General features: G+C 35.8%; 1 protein-coding gene across 6 annotated transcripts in view; it reads left to right on the top strand.

Moving 5' to 3' along the window:
- The first annotated feature begins 1518 nt into the window (after positions 1-1518).
- SLC8A1 (solute carrier family 8 member A1) overlaps positions 1519-14896 on the top strand; it is a 2780038-nt gene continuing 2766660 nt past the window's right edge. For all 6 annotated transcript variants that reach the window (XM_044057347.1, XM_044057374.1, XM_044057383.1 and 3 more), the window contains exon 1: positions 1519-1575. The gene's annotated coding sequence lies outside the window, so the exon portion shown is untranslated. The remainder of the gene's footprint in view (positions 1576-14896) is intronic.

Consider the following 14896-nt stretch of genomic DNA (forward strand, 5'->3'; position numbering starts at 1 on the left):
CAAGTGCAATTGCCTGTTACTTGCTTTATGTAATATACATAAAGAGTGACAATTTTAGTTCATGTGCAATAACCAGGCTTAGCTGTCATGTTGCTACTGTACAGTATTTATATGACTACATGGGGGGTCAGCCTTTTTCTTATGTTCTTGGGGCATAGTCATTAGTCTATAATTCCTTTACTTGATATGTCTTAATGTTGTATTTGTTGTATTCTGTGCTTCTTCTGAACTCTCATGGTGAGCTGATACTCATAATTTTGTTTAGGTTTACACATATGTAGTCCTAAATGACAATAAAGTTTACTTTGAATCTTGAATCTTGAATCAAAAGTAGTAGCCACAACATGTAATATTACATGATAGAATATGTCAGCATGGAAAGATACTCTTGGTTACAGATTGTCTTAGTCACATCCTCCAGAATTGAAGTCTTTTTGGGCTTAATTTCTAACCTAATTATAATATGCTTGGAATTTTCATGTTTTTCTTCAAAGACGTCTGAGGAGTTTTTATATATATATATATATATATATATATATATATATATATATATATATATATATATATATATATTTGTGTGTGTGTATTTCTGTATTTCGATCCATGGCTTGGATCATGGTTGAAAAAGGTCTAACAATCTAAAAACAAACTTCTTAATTTACATACTATGTTAAATACTTTAAATTCACAAACAAAAATTAAAAATCTCATGACAAGTTTTTTATGAATGATGTTTTCAAATTATCTATTTGTTTAAATTTTTTTCATGGTTTGTTCAGCTACTTTTTTAAGCAGTTACTCTCTATAATATACTGTCTGCTTTTTTACACCATCAGAAAGAAAATGAATGCCTGATAAAAACAGGCAAAACAACCACACGTGAAAATAAAATATTTGAGATTTATTAATTATAGATACTTTTTCAATGACCCATGTCATTGTATGGGGCTGACATTGTAATTTCTGAATGCCTGATTTCAAAACTGATGAGATATGGTCTGTTAAACTAGGTGTAAGAGATAATATGTTGGATCCTGTTTAAAGTTTTCATTCATTCAGTTTCAGGTTGACTGTTGTATTTCCTGCATTATTCCCAGCCGTGGTCTCAGTCCTGCTGTTTTCTAATTTCTTAATATAATAATTCAAAATGTAAGCATAGGCAAGCCACAATACACAGATTTAACTTGCACTTAATGCTGTATCAACTGATACAGCTCTGTGCCTGTAAGGGACAAATATACAAAATGTTGCAGCTTTTCCCTGTTTTGTAGACATCAGGGCAAGTAGTGAGGTGCCAGCCAGCAAGGCCCTTTTATCTTTCACGTGTCAGAGAAAACTAAAAACTTTCAGATAACTCCTTTTCGACAGCTTGGAGTTACTGTTGGGAACAGATCCATGTATGGAAGCAAATTCAGAAAAGCACAGATAAGCTGAGACTGAGCTATGCAAACCATGTTTAGAGACACTTAAAGGACAAGGATGTTACAACTGGATTTGTGGGTAATGAACGGAAGCACCCACATTACGTTCTTTTCAACCTATGCACAGCTCCTGACCTGCCGCAACTTTAGTTAGGTGAGTGAAAAATAGTTTTAAATGCATACTGTGATGATATTCAATCAACCTTTGTTTTACTAGGCATGAATAACAGTGTAAAACATGGAGTATGAAAAAAGCATGATCTGCTTTAAGGAAATATAGTTTTGCAATGTACACAAGACAAATGCATATAGTATACAATAAACATTACATGCGGTTTGAAGCATAGTTTCATAGTTTATTATGCATAAAGAGCAAGAATGTGTTGTTTTGCTGTCCTTAGGCTTCTGAAAGCAGTAACTTTACTGAAGCAGGTCAGAATGACTGAGATTATATGCATTACTTTGCTCAGAGCAACTACAAGTGTTCTTAGAAGTATTTTAATGGTTGCTGTCTATTTCTAGTATCTAGTAAAGTGAAGTGATATATTATGACTGTGCAGAACGTTATTTAGCAGGAGCAGCTGTAATATGTTTTATTTTTGCTGCAAGGCTTGTTTTGTAAGGTGTTGCACTTTATTTTATTTTCTGCTTGCTTCTGAGGCAAGGACTTACCCTTCTTTACTATTGTTTTAGTTATCTTAGCATTGCCGGTACATAGTTCAAAAAGTTATTCTGACACTGCTGTTTTCAAATCTCTTTACTAGTAGACGTGCCTGTACAAAAGAAATGCATTTCACAGATGTTTCAACTAACCATTAGGCTAATGAAATATGCACTTGGCAGTAGATGTTTGTGTGCGTGTGTGTGTGTGTGTGGGGGGGTGTTTTGAGAAAGGTTATGCTTATATTTGGTAAGATTAGATGTCATGATTAAAACTGCTTAGAATTTCTTTTAAAGTAGAATTTTGTTTATGTGTTTCTCTCCCCTCTGATCGCCTTGAATTGCACATTCTAGTATAAGTTGTAAGTTTGGGTTGCTTCAGGCCTGAAAGCATGCTAGATTAATCATTTTCTGGTAACAGTTTCCATTAATTATGTCTAGTATTGTGAGCTAATGAAAATGCAAAATGCATATCATGCAGCTCATATACATATTCCCTGACACACTGTGAGGTTTACTACACAGGCAGGTAATAGCATCAACACCATATGCTCTATAGCTAATATTGTCTGTTGTCACATTTTCAAACCACATCTCAGTATCAGGACAGAGGTTTATAATGATATAAATTCTATGTGCATGTACTATTGCAGTGTTTCAATGCATTTGCTTTTCTGAGATCAGATGATTTGTGGAAGAAGGCTTAGTTTGTTTACTTTGTCAGAACTTTGAAATCAGACTAATGCTGTTGATAGTTTTGTAGAAGGAATGCTTATGCTCAGCAGTGGTCCATGTTTCTTTTAGATTATATACTGTCTTTGTTTGACTTTCTCTAAAACATAAGGGATTCTGTGTACATTAGATGCACGAGTTCATAATGAGTCCTGCATACCAGGGCCTGGTTGAAGGAAAAGGACGGCATGTGTATCCACAGCCAGTTATCTCCTTCAGTGGACATGGTAGACATAATTCATTCCATTGTTGATACTACACATACATAAAGTCTTAGACCTCTACTGCAAGTGACAACAAGCTGTCCCACTCTGCAAAATACCATCTTTCACTAAGAGGTTCCATCAGCATCTTAATGTTGCATTATTTACAGAGTCTGCATCTCTTCCTTGTGTCCATGTGGCTTTTCTTCCATGTTCTCCAGTTTCTTCTCACATTCCAAAGACATGCAGTAGGTGGACTGGGTACTCTAAATTTTCCATAGGTGTGAGACTGCATTTGTGTGTGTTATGGAAGAACAGCCATGCAGGACTCTAGACACCTGGTGGTGTGAACCTTGGCTACTGTTGAAGTGATACCCAATTCACATGTGCAAAAATGGAAAAAGAGGTTGTGGGTGGATGGATGGATGGATGGATGGATGGATGGATGGATGGATGGATGGATGGATGGATGGATGGATGGATGGATGGATGGATGGATGGATGGATGGATGGATGGATGGATGGATGGATGGATGGATGGATGGATGGACGGATGATTTGTGCCTTGACTGCCTAGCTCTTTATCTTGAACTTTTTAGTGTGAAGAGCTAAATTAATCATTCCATTGTTAATGATGAGGAGGGGCAACCTTATAATCCCATAAAAGATGGGAGAGAGCTTGGAAGTTAACCAGCATTTACTGATTCAGAGAAAGTTAAATAAAAATAGTAATACCAGCATTATAGCTGTTTTCACATGAGGCTGCAGAGGTGAACTGTTGCACTTGCTTTAACATATGTCTTCAGCTCAGGTTGTGCTTTTTCTGCTTCATAGTTGCTGAAAACTATACTTATTTTTGACAATGACAAATCACATTTTCTTCTCTGTGTAATACATACAGCAGTTAGTTTTTTGTAGCGTTTTGTTTTATTCTATAAAAAGGAAGCAAACACCTTGGTTCGTTTTACTTGAATTCACTTTTACTTCATGAAAATACTATTGTACTTTCCATGTCATAAAGTAGTCGCATGTGCTATTTAAATTTTGGAGTTATTACAGTATTGCTGAAGTGAAAAAAATCTTGTTTTACTTGCTTCCTGAAAAAAAGTGAAAAAAAATCGTTTTATGCATTGCTTTATATTCTGGAATGCGTGAGAATTATATTCAAGAGAATCCTTATTCTACGCCATCAGCCTTTGTTTTGTGGTGCATTTTAAATATATATTCTATTAAATAAGTGTACTAGGCTCAAGACTGACTCAAGCGACAATTTTAATTTAAAATCAATCAAACGCTGCATGAATGTTTGTGGTCAGAATATTAGAAGAATGTTATATATGAGGAATCTTATTATAAGCTGCTCACGTTCATATAAATGATGATTTGCAAGTAGGCTAAAACAAGGGCAACCGGCTGTAATTTCAGAGGGGTGCATATTGCCAAATAGGTTTGATATCTATTGATGAAGACTAAAGAAAACATAAAAGCATATTGTTAAGCTGTGTGAGTGTGAAAAATAGGGGGCAGTGAAGAACACATAAAGTCCACTTTACCAGATCATTCTTTTTTTTTTAACCATGATATGGAGCTCTGGATTCTTCAGTATCTAATACATGTTATGACAGTAGAACTATTATTGGGCTAACAAGATACTGATGATGTCAGTGTCCTTAAAGTGCACCTACTAGAGAAATCCAGACTATGCAGGGCCCAGAACATGAAGATTTAGTGAAGCCTGAATGCAGTGTAGTCTGGTGTACTAGAGGAGGAATTGGCTCTTATAGTGGTGTATTACCGATGCAGTCTATTTGGTGAAATGTAGGCTATTATGAAAAAGAAATGTCAATAAATGTATTTGTAGGTATTTTAAATATTTTGGAATGTTATGAAAAGAACATTAAATTGAAACTGATACAGTAAATACTGTACCCTCCTTTACATTCCATCAATGGAATATTAATGTTCCCGCTTATTGATGTCACACTATGACCAATAACTGACGAGTCAGGCAATAACTTGAAGTGGGGGAAAGATGAGATATCCTTAATCAGCTCTCTTTTCTGGAGACAATGGGTGGGGTAATGAACAATTACAGCCATACCAGAGACCCTTGGAAGGATCCATAGATAATTATACATTTGAAATAGATATAACTGGCAAGCATGCCAGGCACACGATGCATCATCTATAATGAAGGAAAAGACGGATGTACTTTCTGTAGCATATGACCAATGAACCAGGATGTCCTTGCCTACATTCATTACCAGAGTTTTGTACTTTTCTGCTATGGACAAAGACCTGAGGGCAGCCAGGTCATCTGTAATTTGGAATGGGAGTGAAAATTACCAAGTAGATGTACTGATGTAAAAAATACATGGTTATTAAAATGAAATGACAAAAATATTCCCAGACATAATTAAACCATTATTATTATCTCAATATGTAGGCAATCCATAGAATATGCCTTTACATCAAGTAAAAATCACTTAATTATCTGGAGTTTCATTAAAAATATAAAATGTAAATTATGTTTCAGGTGACACGTTAAATAAACTGGACTTCATAGAGCAAGCTGATAAAACTGAAACATGAAGTCTTTCTGCAATAATTTTATCATAAGCCTAACAAAAATAGTTTCAGAGTCTCATTTTGAATAATGTTAATAATATCTGTTACCATACTGAATAATGTTAACTGATAATAACATGACAGTATGCGGATAAATTCTAGTGCACTTTTTTCTTTGTAAAAATTCTGTCAGCAACTATTGTGATTCATAGATAAATTATTCAGTTTCCTTCGCAGTAAGTCTACATTTTAAGTAGCATGGATCAGAACAAGTTCAAGGCATGCACCAAGCAGAAACTAACTGTTTCGTATTATCTATATTTAATATCTGAACAATATACAGATAAGATATGTAAAAAGTAAGTTAAAGAGGTTTTAAATTAACATTATCGTGGGCTTCAGAAAATCAATGCTGTAAAATCTGTTGATTCTTACTGTCACAACTTAAGCTAAGGTATATGAAGGGGAAGTAGGCAGTACGTCTGAAACTGCCAGATTTCTGAGTGTGAGCTTGCCAACAAAACAAGGATCTGACCTCTGCAGTATGTAAATCACACGAGTGGCCCAGCATTCATAAATAGCACGTGACGTGTATGAATAACACACTTTGAAGTGTGTGTGACAGCTTTAATATTTTTGTGAAGGCAATGATGCAAAAGCAACATACCAAAGATAAAATAATTTATAACATCTGAGCTGCTGTGCGTACTTCAATATATGGGTAAAAGTTCCTGTTAATGAGAACTGACTTTCATTTTTGACATAAAAAATATATATATATATATATATATATATATATATATATATATATATGTAAAGGGCACACAAACAAACCATTCTGTAAAACTTACATGGAGAAACCCAGCCAAGCTAGAGTTTTTACTGTGCGACATCTTAAACCTCCTGTAGTGGAAGCCCATGGGATATATGCAAATACCCCTTAAGGACATCAAGTCTTTCAGCTACATGGCTTCTGAATGTCCATGACTTTTTTTACTTTTAAGTCTTTATGGCTACATTCAGGCCAATAAAGCTAAACCCCAGTGTATTACGTATTAATGGCAATATAAAAGTATAATTTCCAAACTTCAGTCAGATCCCTTGACACAGGGGATAAAGCCCCGAGTATGACCTGGTTCAGTTAAGATCTCTGGTTCCAGCTGGAGATGATAGGGGAAGTAAGGTGGGACTATGGCTTAAAATGAACAGCAAGAAAGAGTGAGTGGTCAGTTATGGGAGGTATCACATACCCAGGGGCTATAGTATAGATGGTCCTTAGACCAAGACTGTTGGCTCATCCAGTCTACTTAACTAATACCAGAGTGGCTTAGGGCCAAAACATGTCAAGCTAAGTCTCTACAAGTAGCAGAAATGACATCCTCAGCTCACTCAACTTCTGCAGGAGACCTGTCATCACAACAGTGAAAGCACTGATAATCCAAGCCTGGGGGGTAGGGTAGAACACAAAGGCATAACCATTAATAATATGCCCACATAATTAAGGGGTAAACCACTGACTCTGCTGCCAAAAAAAAAAAAAAACATGAAAGTAAAGAAAAAAACATACTTTTTCTAAAAAGATTTTTCTGGAACACAGAAAGGTCAGCTAGACATAAATACATTCAAGAAATTTCAGGAGTATTACATATGATGACTGAAAGAGCTGCATTTATTTTTTTCCATAATTTTTCTTGTCTCCATACCTGCTAACATTCACGCTGCTACCAACACTGCCCATTTTTAAAAATACCAGGTGACAGCAATACAGTAACAAAGCTATCATAAAGAAAGCCACAGTGGTGTTTAAGATATGGCCCTGACTACATCTTCTGTGCCAGATGTGGACACTCCTATTGTTATAGGGCACATTATGCTTTTTCCATGATCTGTGTGTATGCTTCCACATGCATTTCCTTTTCCAACTACCACTATGTTAGGACTGTCAAGCCCACATCCTCATGTGTAAAGCCATTTGGGATATGCAAACTTCCATTTATTTGGGAGTAATTGGACAACCATGGACATCACCCCCCCCCCCCGCAGATGGGAGTGCCAGCATAAGACGACTATTTCCTTTTTGTTATGACCAGTTTTTCCAGCCCCTCAGTTAATAGTTAAACTTCGGTCATTGTTGAGACTGTAGTAAGGGCTTTACTCACTACTTAACAGAGCTAGGTAAAGATCCATATTTGCTATTATAAGTAGATAGTACAGGAATGTACCTGCATACTACATTTGTAAAAAAGTTATGTTATAAATGGAAAAAGGAAAAAGGAAAAAGCAAATTTACACATACCGAATACCGAATATATAACAAATACTTTCAGATATCTGCAGGCTTCAACACATTTCTAAATAAACAAGCACACATATGCAATAAAGCAACAAGTCATGAATGCCTCTGGCAGAAATGATCAGTCACAGAGTTTGCTGACAGTAAGTTACTATTTGACCCACATAAGTTGTTCATCTCCTTTGATCTCTTTCCTGGTATACTGATTGTGCCACTTTGACTTCACTTTTTGAGTCCACGTTTATATTCTATATTTTGTTTATTTTCACAAAAACATATTATCCCATCTCATGATTAGCTGGATGCATTGTTTCCTTATTGTGAGACTTCACCTTAAAAAAATGCTGTATGCATAGGTTACTATGGAAGTTAGTAGCTGAGAAACTTAGCAAAATGTAACAATAGATAGACAGGTAGGTAGGTAGATAGATGGATAGATACACAAATACATACCTCTCAACCGCTTACCGCAAGAAATATGTACAAAGCTTGACAAAATGGGAGGGACAATGGCCCACAAATAGGGACACATTTTAAATATTGATCTTATAAACTTAGAAAGTTGCTAGAATAACAGGATTTGTGTTACCATGCATTTTCTGAAGGATATGAAGTCTGAAACTCAAATGAGTGTCATTATTTATTGACTTTAATCCTAAAATCATCACAATGATTTGTCAAAAACCACAAGTTTTATGAGGAACAGACCAAAACATGAGGCAAAAATCTGGGCATTCTGCAAAAATTTGTACAGTTGAGAGGTATGCATAGATATATAGACAGACACACAACACTTATGGCTGTGATTGATATTACCTCACACCCAAAGTGTTGACAAATGCTATCCCTGTGGAAGATTCACTTTGCAAAATGTATCTTGAGAATTCTATCTGTGAAATGGATTGACAGAACAAGAAAGTGATGCATTTCCTGTTCAATATCTTACTTTTCCTGCTTATCAGAGACTTTAAAATCAAGCATTTAATATAGAATAATTTACTTAAATTTGCTATATCATATAGTATATTGTCTTTTATATTAAGAATTTCAAACTGTGACTCTTGTTTACAGACCTTTAATTGTATTTAGCTTTGTTGGTTTCCTAACATCTTCATTATTATTAGATTACTGTATTTCTCATATATGTCTGAGCAGTGCAGTGTCCATGATCATGCCTAAAATGTACATGTAAATATCAGGCACACCTCACACAGTTGATAATGTAAATCGATTTACATAAATAAACTTTAATAGGGGCGAAAGTAAAAATAGAAATTTTTAGATGTGACTTGGAATCTTGGAGATAATTAATGTGTCTCTGGTCATACCTCTGCACAATGCACTAGACACATTTCACCTTTCATTATTCTGGCCATGAAACTTTGTGCTTCGGCGGCGACTTACAGCATTTTCACTCAAGTCACATCACTATGCCAATAAAACAGAAATCGTCTCTGTTGTATATAGGTTTCAGAGTTGTACTGACTAGACTTAGAAAAGCAAAAAAAAAAAAAAAAACCTCCTGAAGTCCTTGTCACATCACAGTGTAATGACTTCCATGTTGTAAATTTATCACTGTACTCAACAATGTGCAGACATCCTGTCAAGCAAACGGCACGTACAAGACCGATAACCACAAGCAGCAGTCCTAAGCCAACATGACTTTAGTAACCTTGCCTTGATTATGATTATTCGTGCTCTTACAACGGGCAGTGCAGGTGGCAGGGTCTCTTTTCTAAATAAGGGCCCTGCTGACAGCACATCTTCAAACTGCTAGTCAGATACACAGCTCAATGGAATAAATATCAAGCTCTGTCTCTATTTATCCTGTGCTTTTCCATTTAAGCATTCACTTGCAGAGTTTCCAGAAAAGAATGATCATTTTATGTGTTTCAGTAACAGCTGGTGATATTATCATTCCCCAAACCACGTTATTGACCAGTGCTTGCCACAAAACTGACATGGCTAGGATAAAGGTAGTTTAAAAATCCTTCATCTTACTTTTGGCGACTGATGGCAGTGTATCTCATTCCTGAAAGTGAAGCTATGTTACTGATGACTTCCTTTTCCTTTCTGTTCTGCTGCTTGCTAATATGCAATGAATGATGGGAACTTTTCAAACAATCCAAAAAAAAGGCATTCAAACCAGTGACAGATAATTACAGGAACTGGCATTGGCAACAAATTGTAACATGACTGTATGCTTCCAGATGTACTCTTGTAAGGAGCACACAAGGCTTTGCACGCATTTTCCTTTTCAGTTTTAATGAATCCCCATAGTTACAGATTTCTGCTTATCTTGTTGGTTGCCTCATACAGCTAATCTTGCAGTTGATACTTCATGCCTTTCAACTTTCTGAGTGTAATAGGGATTACACATTTGTGTCATTTTAAGTGACATGATAAAATGTTTTAGCCAAATACATACACAATGGCAAGCATGTACAAATATGCAAGTGCATACTTGCATATGCACGCACCCACGCACACTGACAGACACACAGAGACACATGCATCTACATGCACATTTACATCTAACTAAATTAGGATGTAATACAATGTCAACATAATGTTTTAACTAAGTACACAATGAAAAAAAAAAATCACAATTTCTTAAAAATGTAACATAACAATGCAAAACATTTTAGAAATTAAAATAGTTCTTGCAGGTCTAGTTTGTAAATTTCCCTACATTCTGCATAAGCTTCAGCTTTTGTTTCATTGTTCCTTAACAAATATTATGCATGCCCACCCCATGCTTTTATGAATTCTTTCACACAGGTACTACCATATTTTTGGGATTGCTGTTTTAATCATCTACCTCTCTTTCTATGAAAACATATTCCCTTTCTTAAGTGTGTCTTCTTGTTTTCTCTCTCTCTGTCTGTCTCATACTTTTTCTTCCTCCCTGATCTATTTTTGAAAGTGCGTCCCCACAATGGTTGTTCGGATCTCCTTTAGGTTTTTTATATTTCTGTTATATTCCTCCCAGCTAGTTTTATTAAGACTGAGCATTTGTTACCCAAGGAAATCATTTGGCCCCTAGATCCTATTAGGTCATAAGCCATATCAAAAAAGCTGTACCCAGCTGATAATCATCCATTCACCTAATTGGACTCTGTTTACTATAATATACTGTATGATTCTGTGAGGTTATTGTTGTACACCTTCAAATATTCTATTACTTAGTGCAAAGCTGTTCAATTTGTTAATTATTTTTTTTTATTATGTGTTGAATACCTTGTTGATAATGGTGAAGGAAGGAGCACATCTGTAGCACTTTTCTGATATTCCACCTCTGATACCCAATGAAAAAAACATATTTTAATTTATATGACATAACCTGTCTCATGTTAAGCTATGCCACCTTGGGTGCAATGCCCAAGTGACTTCTAGTTTTGTCAGAACTCTTCACTAGAGTGGAATCAATGACTTTACCTGCAGCTGAGATCAGACCATAATACAGAGGGACCAAGACCTGACTAAGAATCACTTAGATTCATAGATTCATAGATTAGTACTAAGCTAACTGCCATTGCGAGCCATTTTAAGCGTAGCCAATTATCCCTTGTGAGACTCAAACCCTGCACCTTGTGTTTGTAAGGCAAACACCTTAAACATTAGGCCACCCACTTGACCCAGAAGTCACTAGTGACCCAGGTTCTGTAGAATATGACAAGGGAAAGTGAGAATGACAGCCGATATAGACTTACCCATCTTGAAAGGGGGATTGAAGAGTCTGGTCTTCTCTAATGCAAGTATCTTTCCAGTACAAAAGTGCATGGCACAGAGCATGAAGGCTGGAAGGCATATGCTTACATTTTCCATGCTGCATCTACGCCACAGCCTTCATACAGCATTTGTGGGATTGTGTCCTGACAGGATAAGATGTATTAGGTCCTTGGATCTGTGAGCATACATACTCTCCACCAGTAAAAGGCTAAGGCCAGGGAACACAAAGTCCCATCTGGCTACTTGTATATTAACCTTGCCTATGCCCATACAATGGAAAATCCCTCATGGCTTCCTGAATGACAGCAGCACCGCAACTGGGACTCATCTCATTGATGCAGAAAAGGTGTGTACATCACAGATTGGCTAGACGGTTGTCAGACAAAGGACAGAAGAACCGCATAAAATAGGTGGATATTTTGGCCTTTGTCCTACTTCCACCTTTGTTAAAGGAAATGACATCTATTATCTTCAGTTTCAAGAATTTTTACCCTCTTACAGAGATTCATTGAAAGTATTAGTTAAAATATTATTAATGCATGATGACTATATTATTTCTTCTGGACTCAGCTGAATAAAACTCCATGAGTGAATTTTAGAACATCCCATTTCCCTGTTGGTCTTTAACATTTCAAGCTGCTTTCTAACCATCTCTTCTATGCAAGTGTTAGGGTAAAGTCCAGTTTTTCTGACCACTATTTCTCACTTGGAATGATAAATCTCACCTTCCCTTCTCAATTTAGTCTGAGGATAAATATTTATTTAATAGCCCTTTTATTTTTTCAGTAGTTGCATTGTATTTTTAGCATAATTTCTACTTATTACATATCAACCTTTTTTAAGTTTCAGTACTTCGGCATTTATTTTTCTTACCATACCTACCTACAAAATGTTCTATCCCCTTTCATATCCATATTGGTTTTATTTCCTTAGTTTGAACTCAGTCAATTTTAAGTTTCACTTGTCTTCCTTTTGTCTTTCTTACTTTATATATATGTATTTCTTAAATGAATGGGATTCATTTTATTTTATTTACATTTATGGATTTTTGTTTTTCTTTTTCTTTTTTCTTCTGCTTCGTTTTGCCTTAATTGTTGTCTTTCCTGTTCTTATTTCCTTTTTCCTAACTGCTAGATTAGCTATATGCTATGATGCCACCTAATGTCAAATCCCATTTAGTATTTTCTTTGATTTGCATAGATGTTTCATATCAATGTGTGTTGCTTCTGTGATGACAGTGTATATGTATCCCAATTTTTCATTCAAGCTGCATAAATCTAAGTAAGCTTGTATTTCTTGAAATGACACTTCTGTCAGTATCTTTTATTCAGAAATACAGAATCCTCACTTTTTGTGCAGCTCTGTAGTGAAGCTGATTGTGTTTCTTGCAGTTGAATAGTTGCCTAGTTCTTGCACTTCTTTTGAGAGAGTGGATCTACTGCTAATTCTTGAGGAGGCTGTATGTAGTGTCATCTGTCTGAGTCCTGCTCTGTGTAAGCTCTACAAATTTTCCTGCTCTTAGATGTAGTAAATGTATTGTGGTTTACATCAGGCATATTAAAATGTCCTATTAATAACATCCTTCCCTCTTCTACCATCCTAGATGCATGTTTTGACATTTTCTCCTCATGATATAGGGTACGTTATATACTGGGCATGTGCTTCTTTTATTTCCTACTGATCACTTTTTATTGTTTCCTATAGCATCATGTGTATCAACATTTGCTCAGTTGGCCATGTAACTTAAGGGAAGATTGGTCATGTGGTCTAATAGATAAGATATCTGACTTCAAATTAGAGGACTGTAGATTTAAGTCTTACCATGGTTGTCCAAAACAAGACAATCATTTTTAAAGTTTAGCTGAAAATTTTAAGGGGTTGGGGGTTGGCATAATAGTTAAGGTGTTTACCTTACAAACAGAAGATACAGCATTTAATTCTCACTATTGGTCACTGCCTTAATACTGGCTAGGCACGTAATAGTCTGCAGACTGATTACCTAGTGTTTACCTATAAACCTATATAACCCTTTGAGCATTTGTGTTGCCATTTTCACTCTCCAGTATAACTTCAGTGTTTCTTAAGCTTCTCATTTATTCATTTCTTTGCGGCAGTCTTTTATCTCAAATGTGAAAGGGACGCATCTCTTATCTTTGTATCTTCCTTCTCTCTATTATATAATGTATATTTTAGCATGATTACTTCCCACTCATAATTCTTTTTATAATAACACAATAGCCTTCTATGAAAGTAACAAAAGGTCAATGATGCTTATTCTCTTCTATTTTTAAAATGTTTTGCCTCCTTTCTACCTCATTTATGTCAGTACTGTGCACGTTCCTCTTTCTTTTACTACTGACCACTTTTCATTGCTTCCTCTAAAGTCATGTGTGTTAGCAATTGCTCAAATCTTTTCAGTTGATGGTGAGATGTCAGATAAAGAAATTTATCATGGGTCTTCTCCAAAATGGATTCAGACTGGCACACTGCAATACGGACACAACTCATACTCAACCCCCCCAAAGAATAAACTCCTCCTCTTTATCCCAAAAACTCACACCCCTTAACAAAGCATATTTCAAAATTGTTTTGGCAAGTGGCACTGAAATTGAATTACTCCACCATACCAAACTATTAGGAGTCATAGTAGACAATAATTTTAAATTTGACCTCCAAGTCCAAAGCAATATCAAGAAAACCCATCAAAAACTAGGCATGCTATACAAAAACAAACATTTTCTGAGCACACCCACAAGAATTACTCTAGTCAAAACCTATATCCTGCCCCCCTACTCTATGGAACACCAGTTTTAGCCAATTTACAGTCCTCCATAAAAAAACAAACCTGAAAGCTGCTACAACAAAATTGCTAAGTTTGCTACTAATTCATTCTTCTTTACCCATCACTGTAAAGCTCTGCATCCCCTTAGCTAGCAGGAACTCCCCTCCACCTCTCCTACATTCAGCTTACAACAATACATAAAATCATACACAGAGCATTAGCCTGCCCAGCTCTTACCCCATTAATCAACATGTATTTTCCAAAAAAACTCTTAGATTGGAAGACAAACAGCTTCTCACCATAAATAAACCAAACAAATTCCCTGGATAAAGCCTGTACTCATTCAGTAACAAAGAATGGAACTCCTTACCTCTAACCGCCAGAACTATTACAAAGCTACTTACCTTTAAATGTTCCCTAAAAGAATACCTTAGAAAATATTGGATTTGCTCCTGTGCCAGTCCTAGCTGGATTTACTCACTTTACTTCACTCACCCCCTTCAAC

Source organism: Protopterus annectens, chromosome 1.part2, assembly GCF_019279795.1.
Source record: "Protopterus annectens isolate FY-2018-M chromosome 1.part2, PAN1.0, whole genome shotgun sequence".
NCBI lineage: Eukaryota > Metazoa > Chordata > Ceratodontiformes > Protopteridae > Protopterus > Protopterus annectens.